This window comes from Calonectris borealis, chromosome Z, assembly GCF_964195595.1.
Source record: "Calonectris borealis chromosome Z, bCalBor7.hap1.2, whole genome shotgun sequence".
NCBI classification, from domain to species: domain Eukaryota; kingdom Metazoa; phylum Chordata; class Aves; order Procellariiformes; family Procellariidae; genus Calonectris; species Calonectris borealis.
In genome coordinates this window covers 42,232,899-42,254,701 of record NC_134352.1, presented here as the reverse complement: position 1 = coordinate 42,254,701, position 21,803 = coordinate 42,232,899, and positions in this window count along the sequence as shown.

Below are 21,803 nucleotides of genomic sequence, written 5' to 3'. Positions count from 1 at the left end.
AATGAGTGTTCTGTGGAACCCGGCTAAATTAAAGAGGTGTAAGGCGTGCACTGCGGTCATCTTCGTGGAAATGCAGTGGTGAATAAATGAATTGGCATGAGCAATCACAAGAACAGTGCAACACAAGCGACTGCTGCAGAATAGTCCCTGAATGTAACGCCGTGTGCTCGTCCGTTGGAGAACTGACGACGTTGCCCGCCGCTGGGTACCAAACCCGAGCACGGATAGTCTGTGTGTCTCATCAAGCTAACCACCCCCGTCGAAGTACCTCATGTTCTGAGCAAATTACTCACGAGAAACAGAAACACAAATTACAGGAAGTGGGAAAACCCGGGGCAGGTGGGGAAGTGGGCACATACCGGGTTTATGTAGAAGAAAAATTTATTTGTAGAAGAAAAATTTCTACTTCCCTTATCACTAAATTACCCTTCTCATTGAGTTAAGAGACCTGTGTATTTTGTGAATATTGCTTGCTCTTGCTCAGCCTTTTCCTCTACGGCTTCCTCCTGTTTCTGCATGCCCTCTTTATTACCTAATTACTGCCTAGTTTAGGAGGGTCTCTTCCTACTGCTTCTTTGCATCCGTACTTATGGAAAAGCCGTGCTCTTAACCAACCTCATTAGATGGTCCTCATGAGAATTCACCTTCCCGTTTCAATTCAGACCTCCTTAGCAAAATGTGTGCAAATGTACAGATTTTGAGGGGAGGTAAATAGTAGAGACTTCCTAAAACTACTTATGGTACCTTTCAAAGACAGGACATTATAGCTTTGCAGCCTAGTGCTTTGCATCAGCACTTGGAAGTTACTTTTGCCTTCCCCTGTATGACCCCTTCAAAACAAGAAAAGTCTCCTGGCAAGACGCTCTCTGGAGAGGGCCTGGCATGGAATGATAGCTTAACTTACTAAAACCATTGCTGTGAGCAGATGTGGCTGGGGTGCCAAACACAGAAATTTTTCTGAGCCCTGCCTTGCCTCTTTCTTCCTTAAAACTGGTTGAGTGGCTGCAGGCTCAGCACGTTTCATGTCATACTGACTGCGGTGGGTCAAAAAATGGATGGTCGTATGGAAGGTCCTCACTAGTGCACCCATGCAAGACTGTCTCAAGTTCCTGTCATTTTTACAGAACTAAAATTCCTGTCTTTTTTATGAAACTCATGGATTCTGTTTTAGATTTCAGTTAGAATGGTAATTGTATACTCAAATACTAGCATTTTCTATGATCAGACAAATATAAGAGGAAGTGAGCTAAAAGGGTCATATGTCCTAACATACATGATACTTGGAAGGCCCAAACTTTTATTAGCTGAGATTTTTTTCTAAATAGGTAGCATGAAGAGACAATTAATCAGCTTTTGTGAGGAAAAGTAAACTTAATGTACTGAATACAAACATACTGTAATGGGAAAAAGAATTAGCAGGTCTTGCTAAATTTACCTAGAATAAAAGAAAACAAGAGAGAGAAATTGAAAAATATTAAAATCAAGTAAGATGAGCCAGATACGTATAAATGATAAGACTGAACTTAAAGAACAAATCACAGCATTGGGCATCATAGAATCATATTTTATTTTTGAACAGATGCAATCTCTGGAATTTCTTATCTATCAAGAATGCTAATCTTGAATCTGCCACAGACTTTTTGGTCCAGCTTACGTATTACGTTTCCAGTTTCTCCTTAACTACATTTACTTAGCTCAAACAAGTACACTTTTTAAATAGCTTTTTTTCATGTGTGTGTGGTGCAACAGATACTATTTTCCTTTAGGAAAGCTTGCCCACCAAGAAAAAAAAAGATGGAGATTTTCTGTGGTTTTGTGTGATAAACTGGGCCAATTAGGGATCAGAAACCTGCCATACCGGTGGTAATGAGGATGGGATTGCCCAGGCATAGGAGTGGTAAGAAGCAGAGGTGGAGTGCCTGTTTTGACTGTGACTCAGCCATCTCTTGGAGCCTCACCCCGTATCTGCTGTCTTTGTCACCTCAGCATTTCACTGTTGCAACACTCTCCAGCTTGCAAAGCTACTAAGAAGTATCGAAAATGTTGCTGTTTGTCTACATCAGTGGAAGATTGCACCACTTGCAGATAAGTCAGAAAACCTGTCTGCCAGATATTTTACGGTGAGATTTTCCTGAAGACAGTGGAGCTGACCCATTTACACCTGAAAAGAACTGGCCCAGTGTCGTGTTTCCTCCCAGCTTCTTGTGCACCCCCAGCTTACTCTGAGAAGCAGAAAAGGCCTTGACTCTGTGTAAGCACTGCTCAGCAGTAACGAAAACATGCCCGTGTTATCAACAATTTTCAGCACAAATCTGAAACATAGCCTTCTACAAGCTATTGTGAAGAAATTTAACTCAGCCAAAACCCATACATTCTCCACCCCTTATTCCATACCATTTACATCGCATTCAGCTCCTACTCTATTGCAATACCTCCTCATTAATGACCTCTTTCCCTGTAAAATATTTGTGAAATGCCCATAAATATCCATAAAATGTTCATGGAGTTCATTTGGTCTATAACTTTGGGCTCCATCTGTTATGGCATTCACTCAGGACAGGAGAGGTGATGTGTTCCGTGGGGTTACTGAGCACCGAAAGCAGCTCAAGTCAGGTCACTGTTGCACTTGCACTGCTTCTTGTGAGGTTCATCCTTCATTGGTTCAGGAGGTTTCTGCTGTAGTACTTCCTGTAACATGCAACTCAAATCTTGGGTGACAACAATTTAAAGGTATATCCATTACATTTTCCACCCCTGGTCCCTTTGGACTAGGCCATAAGTTTTAACATTGCAATGAATTCCTCCTTTTGCCTCTAGCTTGGCTAGCAGCAAGAGGTTCTTGCTATAATACCTTTGATACATGGCAGCCACATCAGTGGTGACATACAGCATCAGGTAACACTACCATCATACAACTCACACCATGTATTATTTTCACCCACGATTAAATCACCTTGAGGTACACATTGGACTTCCCCATCCTTCCGCATTACCCACCAAGTGCACTCAGGTCCTTGAGCAAAAAAAATCCCACAAATATGTTTGCCCTTTCCTGAGGAAGAAATAACCCAGACTATTTTTCAAAGCCAGTTCTTTATATGTACCATGGGGACCTTATCTCCTTCCCCAGTGCACAGGAGTTTTGATTGGACAGGGCCAGGTCGACTGGCAGATCCTCTAGTGTTAACTAGCCAAGTGGCTTCTGCTAAATGTGTATCCCAATGCTTGAATATCCCGGCACCTATTGCTCTCAGTGTAGTTTTTAACAGTTCATTGTATTGTTTAACTTTCTCAGAGGCATGATAGGGGATGTGATACAACCTAGTCAATACCGTGCTCCTTGGTCCAGGTGTTTATGAGGTTGCTTCAGAAATGAGTCCCATTGTCTGATTCAATTCTTTCAGGGGTGCCATGTCATCATGAAACTTGCTTTTCAAGGCCCAAGATAGTATTCCAGAGAGTGGCATGGGTCACAGGGTATGTTTCCAACCATCCAGTAGTCGCTTCCACCATTGTAAGCATGTGGTGGTTGCTATGGCAGGTTCGAGGTGGTGTGATATCATCAATCTGCCAGGCTTCCCTGTATTGATATTTCAGCTATCACCCTCTATACCAAAAAGGCTTTAGCTGTTTGGCTTGTTTGATTATGGTGCACATTTTACATTCATGGATAACCTGTGCAATGACATCGATAGTCAAGTCCACCCCTCGGTCATGAGTCCATTTGTATGTTGCATCCCTTCCTAGATGTCCTGATGTGTCATGGGCCCATAGAGCTATAAATAGCTCATCCTTATGTATAAAATGTATCCTTATGTATAAAATTACGTATCCTTATGTATAAAATGTATCCTTATGTATAAAAAGCTCATCCTTTCTGCCAGAGGCTCCAGGTAGGACCGTTATCCCTGGTTGAGGTGTAGAGCATGTTTTTTACATCTTGTCCTGCCTGGACTGGCCCAAGTGCTACTGCATGAACTATCTCTCATTTAATTTGTTCAAAGGCTTGCTGCTGCTCAGGGCCCCATTCAAAGTCATTCTTCTTCCCGGTCAGTTGATAGAGAGGGCTTACAATCAGACTATAACCTGGAATATGCGTTCTCCAGAAACTCACGACACCTAAGAAAGCTTGTGTTTCTTTTTTATTAGTTGGTGGAGACATGGCTGTTATTTTATCGATCCCATCCATTGGGATATGACGATGCCCATCTTGCCATTTTATTCCTAAAAACTGGATCTCCTGTGCAGGTCCTTTGACCTTACTTTGCTTTATAGCAAAAACAGCTTTCAAAAGAATCTAGATTATTCTTCTCCCCTTCTCAAACATTTCCTCCGCTGTGTTGCCCCATACAATGATGTCATCAATATACTTCAGGTGTTTGGGAGCTTCACCTTGTTCCAGTGCAGTCTGTATCAACCCATGACAAATAGTAGGGCTGTGTTTCCACCCCTGAGGCAGTCTATTCCAGACGTACTGGATACCCCTCTACGTGAAAGCAAACTGTGACCTGCACTCTGCTGCCGGTGGGATCGATAAAAACATATTGGTGGTATCAATGTTGCACCATTTGGTGGCCTTTGACTCCGGTTCATATTGGAGTCTAGCGTGTCTGGTACAGGAGCACTCAGCCGCGGTGTGACTTCATTCAGGCTGCAATAGTCCACTGTTAGTCTCCACTCCCCATGAGATTTTTGCACTGGCCATAAGGGACATAAAAGGCGAATCAGTCTTGCTGATCACTCCTTGACTCTCCAGTCATCGGATCAGCCTATGGGTGGGAACCAGGGAGTTTCGGTCAGTGCAATATTGTTGCTGATGCACTGACTTAGTAACAGTTGGCACCTGCTGTTCTTTAACCTACAGCAACCCCACAACAGAAGGATCCTCTGAGAGACCAGGCAAGCTAGGCAGCTGTTTAACCTTCTCTGTACTCAAGGCAGCTATACCAAAAGCCCACTGGTACCCTTTTGGGTCCTTGAAGTACTGTTTCCTCAGGTAATGTATGCCAAAGATACATGGAGCCTCCAGACCAGTTACAATAGGATGCTTTTGCCACTCATTCCTAGTTAGACTTACCTTAGCCTCCAACACAGACAGTTCTTGGGATCCTCCCATCACTCCAGAAATACTGATGGATTCTGCCCCTTTGTAATCTGATGGTATTAGAGTATGCTGTGCACTGGTGTCCATTAGAGCTTTATACTCCCGTGGGGCTGATGTGGCAGGCCACCGAACCCACACAGTCCAGTAAACCTGGTTGTCCCTTTTCTTTGCCTGGCTGAAGGAAGAACCCCTCTATTTCTGGTCGGAATCTTCATTACTTGATTTTTGTAACTGCAAAACAGAAGGGTCAAAAGTACCATCAGCCTTTCTGCTCTGCCCAACAAACACTGGAGCAGTAATTTTCCTGGATGGATGCTTTTTGGCTGTTGTTTTTCCTTGCAGTTCCTGTACCCAAGCTTCTAGTTTCCAGGTAGGTTCACCATACCACTTCCACATGTCCTCCCCTGGTCACGCAGGAAGAATCACAGGGTTGCATGTGGTGTGTGCCACTGGTACCCTCTCCCTTGAACAGAAAAAGGCTGACTCTTAATAGTTGAGACACTGGTTGGTGTGAGTGAGGAAGATCTATCCTTCACAGATTGCGCGGACAATTTTCAGGTCAGTTCCTTCACAGTTGAGACACAGGCCCGTAGGGAGGAAGCAAGATTATCTTTGTATTCTTGGAGTTGTCTTGGCCATAGTTGGCCATAGTAGGTGCCTCCATGTCTGTCCAGCTCATTGTCACCAGGGTGTTGACATATGATGTCAGTGCACTTCATATAAATTTTTGCCACATGGACCACATGCACTGGATTTTATCTGAGTCTTTGGATACCTGGTCATCATCCAGGTTGTTATAGATCACCTCCGCCGCAGCTAATTCCCTCGGGTAATGGATACCTTCTTCAATGGTGGTCCATTTGCTTTGGGAATTTGCAAGTTCTTCCTTGAAGGGATACCCATCTTTCACACTTGACAGGAGTCACCGCCAAAGGCTGCGGACTCCTGCCCTTTTTCCAATCCCTTTGTCAATGGCCTTATCCTTAGCAAGGGATCCCAGCTGCTGGGCTTCCTTACTCTCTAATTCCTGACTATTGTCCCCAATGTCCTGGTTAACTGGGGAGGTCCCGGACAACTGGAGGCTTGCCAATGTGATGCCCATTTACAAGAAGGGCTGGAAGGAGCATCCAGGGAACTACAGGCCGGTCAGCCTGACCTCGGTGCTGGGGAAGATCATGGAGCGGTTCATCTTGAGGGCGCTCACGAGCCATGTCCGGGACAACCAGGGGATCAGGCCCAGCCAGCACAGGATCATGGAAGGCAGGTCCTGCTTGACCAACCTGATCTCCTTCCATGACCAGGTGACCTGCCTAGTGGATGAGGGAAAGGCAGTGGATGTGGTCTACCTGGACTTCAGTAAAGCCTTTGACACTGTCTCCCACAGCATTCTCCTAGAGAAGCTGGCGGCTCACGGCCTAGACGGGTGCACTCTTCGCTGTGTAAAAAACTGGCTGGACGGCCGAGCCCAGAGAGTTGTGGTGAACGGAGTTAAATCCAGTTGGCGGCCGGTCATGAGCGGTGTTCCCCAGGGCTCAGTACTGGGGCCAGTCCTGTTCAATATCTTTATCCATGATCTGGACGAGGGGATCGAGTGCTCCCTCAGTGAGTTTGCAGATGACACCAAGTTGGGCAGGAGTGTTGATCTGCTGGAGGGTAGGAAGGCTCTGCAGAGGGACCTGGACAGGCTGGATCCATGGGCTGAGGCCAACTGTATGAGGTTCAACAAGGCCAAGTGCCGGGTTCTGCACTTCGGCCACAACAACCCCAGGCAACGCTACAGGCTTGGGGAAGAGTGGCTGGAAAGCTGCCCAGAGGAAAAGGACCTGGAGGTGCTGATTGACAGCCGGCTGAACATGAGCCGGCAGTGTGCCCAGGTGGCCAAGAAGGCCAATGGCATCCTAGCCTGTATCAGAAATAGGATGGCCAGCAGGACTAAGGAGGTGATCGTGCCCCTGTACTCGGCACTGGTGAGGCCCCACCTCGAATCCTGTGTTCAGTTTTGGGCCCCTCACTACAAGAAGGACATGGAGGTGCTGGAGCGTGTCCAGAGAAGGACAGCGAAGCTGGTGAAGGGCCTGGAGCACAAGTCTTATGAGGAGCGGCTGAGGGAGCTGGGACTGTTTAGCCTGGAGAAGAGGAGGCTGAGGGGAGACCTCATCGCGCTCTACAACTACCTGAAAGGAGGTTGTGGCGAGGTGGGTGTTGGTCTCTTCTCCCAAGTAACCAGCGATAGGACGAGAGGAAATGACCTCAAGTTGCTCCAAGGGAGGTTTAGATTGGACATTAGGAGAAATTTCTTTACTGTAAGAGTGGTCAGGCCTTGGAACAGGCTGCCCAGGGAGGTGGTGGAGTCGCCATCCCTGGAAGTATTTAAAAGACATGTAGATGAGGCGCTTAGGGACATGGTGTAGTGGGTATGGTGGTGTTGCGTTGATGGTTGGACTCGATGATCTTAGAGGTCTTTTCCAACCTTAATAATTCTACGATTCTATGATTCAATATCCCAGCATCAGAGTAACCAGCTGAGAATTTGCTTGCCTTGATGACAGCAAAAATCTTTTTGCATATCTTGCAGCTCATTTAGGGATAGGGGTTGGGTGGTTTCTGTCTCATTTATGATCTCAGTCTCTTCCTCCTCCTGTTCTTGTGACTGCTCTGCTGCAGAACAGGCTGCCTCTTCTGACTCTTTCTCCTGCTCCCTCTTAGGAGAAGCTTCTTCATCCCTTACTAAACAAGTTGACTTCCACTTCCGTGGTTTCTTTTTAATTATAGGGGCGACTGATGTGGTCCCTGGTTTAGCCATAGTGTCTGTTGGTATGTTTTCAGATTCAGAGACCCTCTCTTCTCCTTGAGGGTGCTGCATAATATCAAGCAGTGTTTGGTAGGTGCTGGCCAGGCCCCAGCACAGTGCAGTAAGTTGTGCCTCTTTGGAATAGCCAGGGCATTTTTTTTTCAAACATTCTGTCACTTCATCAGTGTCCTGCACTTAGTTTGGGAGTGAAGTTCCAGACCATTGGAGGTGAGAAGTTTTCTAGATACTTGCCCATATTCTCCCACATGCCTTGCCACCCATGACCACACTGCCACAGTGCCTGGGTCATATTCCCAAATAGCTTGTTAACCTTAGAAAAAGCTGAAACAATATTCTAAGAAATACCAACAGAAATATTTTAACTACCCAAGGATGTTCAAGATACCGAAAAGTTATTGTAAAGAGGGAGAAAACGTCAGAGAAGAAGGTGGTGAAGGTGCCATTTTATATTTCCCCCACAAAAAAACCTCTAGGAGGAAGAAGTATAATTGTTAATTTTCCCCATGAGATGGTACCTGAAGTATAATAATGGCTTCAGTACAGAGCCCAAATACAGAGCTCATGGCCAGTATTTTAATAATAAATCTCCCAGGCAAACCATCACTAAGCACTACAGGGCACAACAAACTGCAAAAGCCAACATCAATCTTCAATAAGTACAGCAAAAAAAAGAGCATGGCACAGACCAGATAAACTAATATCGGGAACAGATATTGTGTTCAATATCACAAATCAATACTGTGATCCGCAACTGTTAATAGATATAAATCCTTTCTAATATGCTGTGGTCAAATCTGTTATTGGTCGCCAAAAAGGACTGTCATGGTTTAACCCCAACCAGCAACTAGGCACCACACAGCCACTCACTCACTCCCCCGCCATGGGATGAGGGAGACAATCAGAAGGGTAAAAGTGAGAAAACTCCTGGGTTGAGATAAAAACAGTTTAATAATTAAAAAATAGTAGTAGCAGTAGTAGTAGTAGTAGTAGTAGTAATAGTAGTCGTAATAACAACAACAACAACAACAACAGCAACAATAATAATAATAATAATAGTGATGTAAGGAAAAGAGGGAAAAAAATAACAAAGGGAGAGAAAAATAAAACCCAAGAAAAGACAAGTGATGCAAATGAAAACAATTGCTCACCACCAACACACTGATGCCTAGCCAGTCCCAGAGCAATGCCCCCCCCACAAACCTTCCCCCTAGTTTTATTGCTGAGCGTGACATCATATGGTATGGAATATCCCTTTGGTCCGTTGGGGTCAGCTGTCCTGGCTGTGTCCCCTCCCAACTTCTTGTGCACCCCCAGCCTGCTCGCTGGTGGGGTGGGGTGAGAAGCAGAAGAGGCCTTGACTCTGTGTAAGCACTGCTCAGCAGTAACAAAAAAATCCCTGTGTTATCAACACTGTTTTCAGCACAAATCCAAAACATAGCCTCATACAAGCTGCTGTGAAGAAAATTAACTCTATTCCAGCCAAAACCTATACACTCAGTCAAAATCCTGGATGTTCACACCTTTTTGATTGAGATGTTCAAATATGGATTTATTAGTGGAGAGCAATCTAATGAAAATCTCCAGGTGTTAGAAATGAAGTAATTTAGAATTAGCCAGAGAGAGATAAGGCATAAGGTATAAGGTATAAGGTATAAGGCAGAGGAGGCCTTATATCAGTTATATCGTTACATCTGGGAGCTATTGGGGAAATGCATGCAAACTCTACCATAAGCTGCACCTTGACACGGAGGGAGAGCAGAACAAAATCCTGCATGTCTTGGAAGCCAAAACACCACTGCTGGCCGCAAACCCCACATATTTCAGCTTGGTTTCTGCACACTAGATGGCAGTAGATTCAAAAGAATTGCTGAAAAAACATCGGTCAAACTGCCCGTGGAAACAGTGTTTAAAGACATGCTTATGTAGTGAAATAAAGGTGCGATAATAAAATGTGACTAAAAATTTAGCTAGTCTGGGTAAGGACAACAGGGAGGGGAAAAATGGCAGCAAGGGCTTCAGCCTGGTCTGGCAAGTAGAGTCTTCTGCCCCGGTTTCCATACAACTTGTGCCTTGCCTGTCCTCCCAGGCTTTTCTGCCATTCCCCAGGCTCACCGGATTAAAGCTAGCATGCCTGTGCCTCCCTGTGCCACATCCAAGCGCTCATTCTTTTTGTCAATAGCATCTAAGAGACTATTTTAGAATATGTTCCCACTCTGTGAAGGACTTTCTTATTCTAATGTACTGTCACCTGAATACTTTCTTTGCCCTGAAGCTCAGAGAGTAAAAGAGAGACAAGTGAAATATATTTAGCTATTATCATTATCTTAAAAAGCTCTAGATGACCACCATATCTGATCTTTTCTTGAGAATGGATTCAGTTGCCTCAGACGTACAACAAGCCTATACCTGTTACAAAATTGATAACTTGAGAAATAAAGGGCCGAGGAAAAATTTCATAAATGGAAATGTTGGCATAGATGGAGTTAGAAGAGATGTCTGTCCAGGGACGTGGCTCTGTAAACTTAATTCCAGTTCCCAAAGGTTTGTCAATACCATTGTCACAAAATCACAGAATGGCTGAGGTTGGAAGGGGCCTCTTGAGATCATCTCGTCTACCCCCCTCTCTCAAGCAGGGTCACCTGGAGCAAGTTACCTTGGACCATGTCCAGTTGGGTTTTGTGTATCTCGAAGGATGGAGATGCATGTACTGCTGCCTGGGGTTGTTCCTCCTCAGGGGCAGGACTTTGCACTTCCATTTGTTGAACTTCATGAGGTTCCTCTGGGCTGATTTCTCCAGCCTTTCCTCCCCATTTTGTACTGTCTTCAGACTTGGTGAGGGTGCACTCTGTGCCAGCATCTAGGTCATTCATGACAATGTCGAACAGTAGTGGCCCCAGTATCAGCCTTGGGGCACGCCATTAGGAACTGTCCTCTAACTGGACTTTGTGCCACTGATCACAACCCAAAAGCTAGAAAGTGAGAGAGACAGCTACGCAGGCAAATCCACCCAGCAGAAGCTTACATGACAAACCTGTGGTGCAATGTAAGTGGCAAAATGGTTGATGGGCTGGTACAGCTTGCCGTCATGCCCCACATGAACTAAATGATACTGGCAAGGGGACTTTCTAACCTGTAGGACTGTGACTACAAGAGGCTTTTGCTGGCATAAGCAGAAGGTGTCATTTTTCCATGGCACTGTGAAGTGTAAACCAGGCTTAATGTGTGAAGGGGTAATGAAGGCTGGTTGTGACGCCATCTCATGGCAGACATTCCAGGATATGTGCTCACCCCATAAAACAGATGTCTCCTACTCTCCGAGCAACCAGGGGATTTTGACAAGATTGCTGATATTACGGAAAATATTAAGCAATAATCCCTTCCATCAACCTAATTCCCAGTTCCTCAGCCAGCTAAAAATGTTCTAAGTCTTTTATTATAGTGGATAGTTTTACAACGCCCACATGTTTTTTAGTTCCCAGGTTAATGGATTTTGTGAACATTATAGTAAATTAGAGGTACAGAACATGACAAGTTGCTCATTGTGAGAATTTCTTATTGTAAAAAGTATATAGATAGTATTGACTTCCCTAATTTAGTGTTTATAAGAAGCATTACTTTGTAAAAAGAGTTAAATTAAATACTTTCATTTAATACATCCTACGTACACGCAGGCAGACATACATACATGTGTGCATATATGAATACGGAAATATGAGGGGTCGGATACTCAGTTCATTTGAACTGATGTATTTCTATTGACTTCAAAAATAGAAAATAACCACAATTCAGGAAACAGTATGGACCAAAGGTCCTTTTACGCCAAGATTTTCTCAAGATGATTGACTATAAAAACTGGGCTGTGAAAGTCAAAGTTGGGCACTGTGTGTAGTCAGAAGTACTGATCTTTCTCTGATTCAGTTCCTCCTGCATTCAGTGGTGGTGCTTAGTATTTATAAAAATCAGGCTGGCTATGTAAGACCCACATGTTACCTTTAGGTATTTAAATAGAAAATATTTGCTTAAGTAGTTGTTATGGCTGTGCTTTTGTACTATGGGTTGTTACAAGTGAGAAGCTACAGGCAGACGAAGAGGAATAAGGCTTTGTAGTATTGTTCATTTTTGGGGGAGTTTCCCATGTTTTTACTCCAAAAACCACTTTTGAAGCATTCACAATCTACAGTTACATAACAGGACAAGACCCAGAAAATTACTGAGCTCTGAACAGTATCTCGTGTATCATGTAGCAGCCCAGCGCAGGTGTAGGTGAACAGAGCTGTGTTGGAAGTGGTCCCCACCGGCTCACGCGAGGACCTGCGCTTCGTCCTGCACTTTGTCCTGTGGCACCGGCCCCTGCCGTGGGACAGCATGTCCTCTGTGCCCCTGCAGCTGCAGCTCCTGTCTCTGGTGACTCTGGATGAACAGGGAAGGACGGGCTTTCCACTGCAAGTGTGTTGGAGGCCGGATGCCGAATGCCCTGTTTGTGCCTGAGGGGCGTGTGGAGGGTTTTCAGGTGTCCATTGGGAACACGCACTGCCTCTCTGCCAAGGCTGTCGGATGCCTGAAAATCTAATGTAAAACATCCGAAGTCCCCAAAGTTTCTCCAGAAAAGATTTCAGGCTGGAAAAGAGGACATAGCTGAGAAAATCAAAGAACAGCTCCGTTTGGAGGTAACCAAATCGAATAAAGAGAACTACTGAAAAAGATCCCTTTTGGACTAGTTTTCCCACGCAAGTCTATGTATTCTTAAGAAGGCAGCTGACATGAGGAAGTGTGGGTTTAGCTCCAGTCAGCTTTAACTACGCAGTACTGACGTTAGGAAATTGGTAGCACTGTTATGGGGTGGGTTTTCAAGCAGTGGAGACACATTCCCTCTATGTGGAAAAGGTCTGCCTTCCTCCTAAAGGAAGCAGGACAATTATGTATAAAAGACAAAAAAATTCTACTGTGTTTTTTGTATTCCTATCAAAATACACCTCACAGAACATCCAGTGTTAAAAATATCTTGTATCACCTTTTCACATGCATCAAGTTATTTGTATTTAGGCAAGTTTAAAAGGCCCCTTGAGCATATGAGGAATGTAGGAAGACGTAAATATTTCTGAAATGGGGAAACTAAGAAAGTGGACAGTCTTAAGCCAAAAGCTTCAAGATTGTCTTTCTGATGGGTTATTAGATATGTGGATTAAAGGATTATTTGGAAAGAAACAATGAGGTTTTGCCTGGACATATTGATATATATTGTTATTTATAGTTTCCAAGAAAGTGTGTAGGCAGTTTGGTTGCCAAAATCAGAGATGCAAGTTCTTGCACACAACACTGCCCGTTTGTTTGACATATGTACTAGTATATTTGCCCTTAGTCTGGAGCAAATCAGTTCTGCCTTTAACAGTTCCTTTGTGACAAGTAGCAGTGAGCCAACATCATAAATAAACTCAGAGTGGCTTAAGGCTTCTCTGTAGCATAGGCAAAATTGAATTTTTCTTCCCTGCGGGTGAGAGCAAGATAGCTCTTTGGGGGCAGAAAAGTGTGGTTTTGTGGTAGTGGTAGAGCTGGTGCTGGGCAGGAGGATGCAGGTGGGAGAAGAAAGTTGGGAAGCATTAGTCTGAGGTAGGCAAAAGGGGCTCAGAGGAGTCCCTGGCAGTTTCGGGGAGCTCTTAGAGGGGGAAGGAGGGATGAGTGGCATTTCAGGAAAATTTTTTGAGGAACATGACCAAAGATGCACAGAGTTGTGTCTGGGAGAGGTAAGAGATCTCTGAGGCCCCACGATGACAGGCACTCAGGCAGTGGGAAGGACGTGAAGCTGTCACACTCGCCTTTAGTTAGCAAAGGTGAGTGTGGTTGTGGCCAGTGCAGGCAACTGGGTGATGGTGAAGGCAGGGGTGCAACAAGCAGCCTTTTTGTCTGGGGTGAGCCTCCCTCATTAGCACACACTCCTCCAAACCCACACGTTGCTGCTCTTTACGGCTTCAGATGCTGCACTGGTCTCTTTGCCCAGCTCTTGCTTCATCTTTCTTCGACCTTTTTATGCTCACTGAGGATCTGCAGTAGTAGAGGGAGCAGCTGGAGGCAGGAGACTGCTTAGGCTCCTCTGAAACACCTTGCCCACAGGACCTGATGGCACATGCCTTTCTTGTGTCACCTCTTGGTGCTTGGATGGAGATGGGTACCAAAAGGAGCTTGTTGCTTTGGCCAAGGCCACCCATTTTAAGGATATTTTCTCACTCCTTCATCTTCCTTTTGTCTTCCCCAAATTTGCAATGTCAAGCTACTGCCTACTTGTCTGAAGTTGTTCCTGAGGTTGTTAGTTTGTAAACAAGCTGGAGCACAGAGAGAGTGGATAAGGTTATTTATCATATCTCAGCCATTAACAAGACTCCCTCAAAACCAAATTTATATTGCCCCAAACAAACTTTGCTTTGTAGTAATCCCAAAGGCTATGCTTAAGAAGAAGAGTGCCTTCAAAATCTTGAATATACAAATACACAATATACAAATTTGGAATATACAAAATCTTGAGTATACAAAATCTATTCAAAATCTTGAACATACAATCTTGGATATATATCTGGAAGTTGTGTGAAACACAGTCATGTCCTGATACCCTTTATGCATGTTGGATTGTAATCTGCAGTAGCTTCATTATGTTTATGTGATACTGTGGAATAAAGTAGGTTTCAATGTGGAAATGGAGTAGCACTGTTTGGCTCAACGTAGTATTTCCCTGGAATTTCAATGGTTGTAGTAATAATGAGAAATGGGCTTGGACCAGCTCTCACGCAGATTACCAGCATCTTTGTCCTTCCTTTGTCTGTATCGGATCCGTCTGTGTCTCTGGGAACATGCGAGTCGCCCCGTGTGTTGATGTTTGGGATCAGGCAAGGGTATTGTTGACGATGGCAGCTTGTTGCTCCCGGACCACAAGAGGGACCCAAAGACACGCATTGCTTTTTAGTAGCCCCTGTGAACTGGAAGGATGGTTAGCTTCAAACTTGGGTTTTCAGAAAGTAGCTTATTTTGTTTTAGTTTTAGTTTTCAGGAATTTTACTACGACTCATCTATAAGTTTTCTGAGGGAAAGTCCGAGAAAGGCTCTTACAAAAAAAGGCTGCTTTAGATAACAGATTATTTCAAACAACTTCGTCATGGCTGCGTAGTGCACTGAGAAAGGCTGTGTGGCATCCAGAATGATAGTCATAAATCACATGAAGACATTAGGAGGAAGGCATCTGCACTCATGTATTATACTGTGGGTGCAAACAAGAAAAATATTAAAGAAAATTAGCATCTGGAATTTTTCCTTTATTAGTATTTTTCAACATTTAACCAAGCAGACAACTACCGATGTGATGAGACAGTTCCATAAATTAGAGAAAATCCTTACTAAAAGTAAAGTTGCTCCATAAATATAATAAATTGGAGGCACTCTGTATTATGCAGCTTTGCTGCTGCAGTAACTCAGTTTCTCCCACAGCTGTGCTGTCTCTAAAGTATATACTGCATATGCAACCAGGGCATCTCTTCCACGGCAGTGAAAAACATCTTTGGTATGGGCAGGTTTGGTCTGGGAAGAGCAGCACTACCTGGATTTAGGCTGCTCAGTGGCCTCATTAAGTAGTTCTGAGAAATGTCTTCCTCAGCGAAGAAATCTCAGATGTCTTCTCCTTTGGGACTGCTACCCTTCTCTCTATCTTACAGTGTGGTCAGGAGACACCAGGCAGGGTTATGTCCATAGGTCTGACTCCTGGTGCCCATATATCCTATTTTACTCAATGTAAATAATAGCTATGTTTTCCTGTTTACAAGAGTAATTTCTACCATTGGGGGGGGGACAACTAGGGATTATTTTACTGCAGTGACAGCTCCTTGTTCTTCAGCTGAAGATCTAATGCTAGGGAGTGGTGATGTGGTAATTTGGCATCATTGCCAATGACAGAATACTGTAATACCGTGCTGCATCTGGGTAGCACCTTCAGTCTGAGATCAAGTTGAATTACTATCATTAACAAGCCCATCTGATGTGTTCTTGGAGGAGGTAATACAGTGTTATCCATAAATTACTGATAGGGCAGATGGGCCCAGGGAGTGATTTCCTCGGGGTCAGGGAGCAAGTCAAGAGCAGGATCAAGAGCAGTCCCCTTCTTGGCCAGGGAGGAGAGGAGGTGGTCTTCTCCACACCCTCACTCTTACCCTTCTGCTGTCATGCTCTAAGTCACCTCCCCAGGCGGAGGGAGATGGCTACAAAGCCATAAACATGCTTCAGATATGCATCCACCACGGAGGTGCTACAGGGACTTTTCTCTGTCTTGTACTCAGGATAGGCCATGCTGAATTCTGCCCAATGCAAGAAGGCTGCGAGAAGTCAATTCATATTTTCACCTCAGTGCTGTATACAGGGAATATACAGTATAAAAAGTGCAATGATAGACTGACATTAAAGACGGTTCCCTTCCCTCTCTGCTTTTTCTGGCAGCAGCTGAACATGCACCGACAACACACCTTCCATTACTAATATTTTGAAACCTAGAGCAGGAGAGTGCCTCAAACCGCAGCCTTATAACGTAATGAAGAATACACACAGCTGCAGTAACAACCACATAATTATTTAATTAGTTTTTGACAGCTTCAAATTGCACAGGCGAAGGAATGCATGAACCGCACATGGAAACCTGCCAGCAAAGGTTTTACACGTACGCAGATGGTTTTAGCTATTGTAAGCGCAAAGCCAGGTTGCTGTACTTTTACTGCAAAACCTAATAGCACATCATGCATTGCAGAAGTTATATCAGGGGAATAAAAACGGCATATGTAGTTATTTCTTCCCCTTTATGTCATAGTGTTGCTTTCGTTGCATTTAACTTCTCATAACCGAGCCCTGTGAGACCAAAATGGGAATATTTTAGCACTAATTTAAGTAATCTGTAAAGTAACAGCTTCTTTGGGCTTTTGGAATAAGCAATTATAATACCACTAATTAACGTTATATATCACTTTCTATTTTAAAGTCCTCTTACGGATAAGAATTAATTAACACCTCAGTTGGGAAGTTAAGTATTGGTATTTTTATTTTGAAAAAAAGAAGACTGAAGCTCAGAGAAGTGTAATAATTTGCCGGAGGCCACATTGTGATTCAGGAACAAAAGAGACATCAAACTAAGGATTCCCTCAGTTTTCATTTGACTCTGCGGAAAGCTAGAGCAAGAAATTTCAATATAGAAATGAAGGAAAAATAATTGTCTGCAACAAAACTGATGAGAAGGACACTAGCATTAGTAGCAATCTGTCTTTGGAAAACAGATTATTCCAAAGGGGAAGATAATAATTTAGAAGTGAAGCGAAGCCTAATGTACTGTAAATATTTGCTCTTCTGCTGTTGCAAAGCCAACACCCATCTCTCAAGTCACTCCAAAGTGTTTATAATTTCCATGTGTCGCGAGTTCCATGATTTTATATTAGAGGGGAAGTGATTTCTCCTGAGTGCACCTAATTAAGGCTAACAGTTAAAATAAAACATGAATTAATTCAAAACTTCGCTCCACACTCTAAATGAACACAAACGTTGTCTGAGGTTTAAAAAGTTAAGTCCCCCTTTTTTCCACATAATTGTAGTTTTCATATTTTCCAGCCCTTGCTTTTTATGGTTCTGGCTGGGATAGGAAATGCTAAAAGCCCACAAGAAAAGGCTATTCCCATAGAGCTGTGTAAGATATTCACAACAAAAACTTAAACCATGTGGAACACATGGGGTTTCAAGTTTCACAAGAAAGTCAAAACCCAGACTCTGTTTGTTGAAGTTTGTAACACGGTTTGAATGAAACTGGGCCCGTTTTCAAGAAAATCTGGTCAGATTCCTGGTTTTGAGTTGAAACCATCCGAAATGTGCAGTTTGGCAAGGTCTGAGAAGAAGTCCTGGGGCCTGATCCCGCTGATGCTTTGAGGGGGACTTGCTGTGGACGGGTGGTGGGTAAAGGGGACGGCAGGGCTGTGGTGCCCAGCCGGTGGGAGCGGGGCAAGGGCATCGGCTGGGCTTCAGGGCTGTGAAAACAAGCACAGCATTGGTGGGTCTCCTGATGTAGAGGATTGTAGTCAAGAACAGTTGTGTGAACGTCATGTGGCTCACATCCAGTGCGGGAGATCCTGGAGAGCTCCAGAACAGCCCTCAAAGGGCACCATGCTACGCCTTTTCACGTAGTCCCAGCACAAGCCTGGCAATAAAGGTTAGGAGACCCCAAATACTTCAGGACTGTATCCACCACTACATTGCATTTTGCAGGATTTATGTGGATATCATTGCAGCCACAGGGAAAACACAGCTTTATTTTACTTAGAGAGAGATCTCTGACTAAGGAAATGAAAGACTGTGAAGAAATACTTAGCACCTGTGATGAAGCCATGCACACAGAAATCTTTGAAAAAGCTGATTCCAGTTAAGAATATTTGCTTCCCTGTCCTACAATAACACACTGGAAATTAGCGTTGAGAGGTACACACTTTTTTAAGAGCTGTATATAGGAAAGAGTCACTTGCTGATCCTGCAACTTTAGTCTCTAGAGATGATATCAAAGTAAAAATTATGAGCTAAATTCTGGTATTGCAAGGATGGATATCAGAGCAGAATGTTTTCTTGTGTGTTCCTAGAAACACCTTTAGCTGAGCTACAAATACTACTGTAAATTATTGAAACTGAAAGGTTTTAAATTCAACCTTACCTTTAACTCTCTCTGCTGCTAATTGCTTTTAAAATTTCTGTCACTGCAAACAATGAAAATAGGCTAGAATATTTATAATCAAGGTTTTAATAATATGATTAGAATGGAGTATTACCTTTGTAGGCAGATTTATTTCTTGATCTCATACACATAGGTACCAATATATATACCAGAATATATTCTCCCACATATATTGCTATGTTTGGGAATATTTAACTGAGAAAATAAAAGCTGGTTTTTTCTGAGACCAAAATTTAAGCAAAGAACAGAGCAGATGGTTTCTGAGCACATGGAAAAACAGCATATGTCTGTGTATAAGGTAAGAGCTCCATATCAGTCTAATGAATACTGAGTATAGTTTCCCTGTTTTCTCTAATGATATTTTGTATGTGCCGTTCTGTGGGTTCAGCACAGTGAGGACAATAGTTATGCTAGCAGGTGAAATATAGCTCATTACAGCTCCAGTTCTTCCATCCACGCTCACTTTGATTAAGCGTAGGTCCATCCTGTCTGTGATAATTATTTATTACCCTGTCACTACCTTTTTTTTTTTCCAGATGCCTGTCTTTTGGCTTTAGATGATGTGATAAAGTCCCCTTTGCTAACAAATCTTCTAATGCAGCATAATTCTGCTCTGAATCTTAACAGATGTCCACAGTGTGCAACTTTCATTATTCACGCCTGCTGTTGTTCCTCTTAACAAAAATACTAAAGGAAGCAGACACCATCATCCACCAACCTGCTTCCCCAAGATCCAGTCCGACTACACATTCATCCAGAACTAGCTGAAAATCTCCCAGATGATTGGGTTTTCACCACTTCCCTAAGTGACAAACAAGTGCCTTTGTGGTTTCTGTCATGATGCTCTTCTCTTGTTCAAAAAGAACTTGTGGGAGACACCTCCAAAACAGTCTTGTTTTCTTTTAACACCATCCTTTTCCTTCAAGAAGCAGACAGCTGTTGAGCTTTGGGGTTGTTGAGACCACAAGCAAGTTATTGCTGTCCTGCCATCACAGTCTGTCTGCATCCACTTCTAACCTCTTTCCTTGTTTGCAAACTCTTTCAGGCAGAAGCTGCTTGGGCAACAGTGTCCCCACTGCAACAAGCTGTGAAGGAACACCTACCACCTCATGGAGGTCCACTCCAAAGTCTCGCTCGTCTTCACACCGGCCCGGCGCATGGGGCTGGTTCTGTGTTGGGCACCCACTGGGCGCACATCTGGTTACGCCATCCCTTAGCAGGTCATCACAGATACAACGCGGGCACAGATACAAAGTGCTGCAGGGGTGTGCTGAGGTCACTGGTGGGAATGAGAATTGAAAATGCCCACCTGGGCTCTGCTACTGGGGACGGTAGCCTGAGAAAGTTGCAGAGTGTGAAAACCTAGCCTTTTGTTCATAGGACAGTAATCTTCTTAAATGTCTTTAGGAACAGAAACAGAAAATGTAAGAGAGTCCAATTTAGTTCACCATGGCAGAGTGGAAATGGAAAATTCCATCTGTTCTGTTTCACCACCGAAATTTATTTTATACTTATGCTGCAATATTTGTCAACATAATTATAACAAATAGAGAAGAGTAATTCAACAAGTGATTACAAAAACCCAGGAGGGACATGTTGTTTTTAAAAATCATATTAATTTGTAATGATTGCATTGCAGAATGGCAATATTTCTGTTTGGAAAGTTCCTTACTCAATTCTAAGGCTCAGTTATGCTGAATTGCTAGTATTTAACAATAAGATCAGTAGACCTTAAAAAAAGAGAGAGAAAAAGAGAGAAAGCAGAAGCTGCTATGGATACTGCCAAACCATTTCTCAGCTTTGTATAATCAAGCACATGGGCAAGTTTCCCACCACAAAATCAGCATAAATACCTTTCAAATTGCTTAAATTTTTTTTGGCAGTTTCCACCCCAATATTTTGATGGCAATCTGATAACCTATCAAAAAATCTTAAAATAAATTTTCTTTCAGAAGGAGATTTAAAAGTATTTTGTTGCTTGTTTGTGCAACATATCTTTTGTATTTCTTGATGCTGTATCAAAGCTCCTGGCATAGCACTGGCATTTTCTTGCTTCTAGGAAGCCTGATTCTGTCTCCTTTCCTCAGGTTAACTGGCTTCTTACTCAACAAACAGCTTAATTCGCTTCAGCAGCTTGATGGAATTAAACATAGCACAATCTTACCTTTAAAAATCAGTGCTTATTTTGTTGCCTGTTTTTCCCCAACAAAAATGAAATATCACTATTTCTTAGATTTTTCCAGTGGGAATTATTATGTGGAGTTCCACATTTAATGTCACTCCATGCTTGAAAACTATTTGCGGTGCTTACTTTGGATTACAACTGAACAGCAAGTTTTGATTGAAAGAATGGCTGTGACCCAATCGTTAACTACCATACATGTCAATTTGAAATGATGGAAATAATTGCCATTGACAGTTTTACTTTGTAGAAACCTATTTTCCTCCCTTCAGAAACTTTTTTATCTTGGTTTACTGGAAAAAGTGAACAAACACAAGGAAATGCTTTCAAAATTATCAGCTTCTAAAGAACACCAGTAATCACTTTGCATAATCCACATCTGGGCTCAATCCAGTTTTCCTTAATTAGCTACAAATGCAATGCCTGCTGCTATGTCTCAAATTTTCACTGCATGTACCTATTTAAGTGGAAAATGAATTGGATTCTCAAGTTAAAGAATATTACTTAGGTGGTTAAGTGGATTTAGAAACTATGGCATTCCTTGTTCTATAAGTAGTACAAAGGTGACTATTTTTCAGCTTTTAGAACCAGGGCACTTCCATTTTCTGAAGATCACAATGGCTACATACCAGAGCAAACAGATATTTAACAGGTCAGTAACCAGTAAATGACACATAGACACTCAGGCTTTCTGTTCATCCTGTAAACACAAATATTATTGTAAACCAGTGAGTATCTATAGCTTCTCTGAGTCTGAGGTCTATACGACTGTCTTTCATGTTTCCCTTGTTAAGGCTGGATGTGGTATTCACATCCATCTAAAAGCCCATGCTGCATTTATATCAAGGTGCTCCAGTTAGCTGACCCACACTGCTCCAGAGGTGAACACCATGTCCTGGTTTCAGCTGGGATAGAGTTAAATTTCTTCCTAGTGCTGTGTTTTGGATTTAGTATGAGAAGAATGTTGATAACACACTGA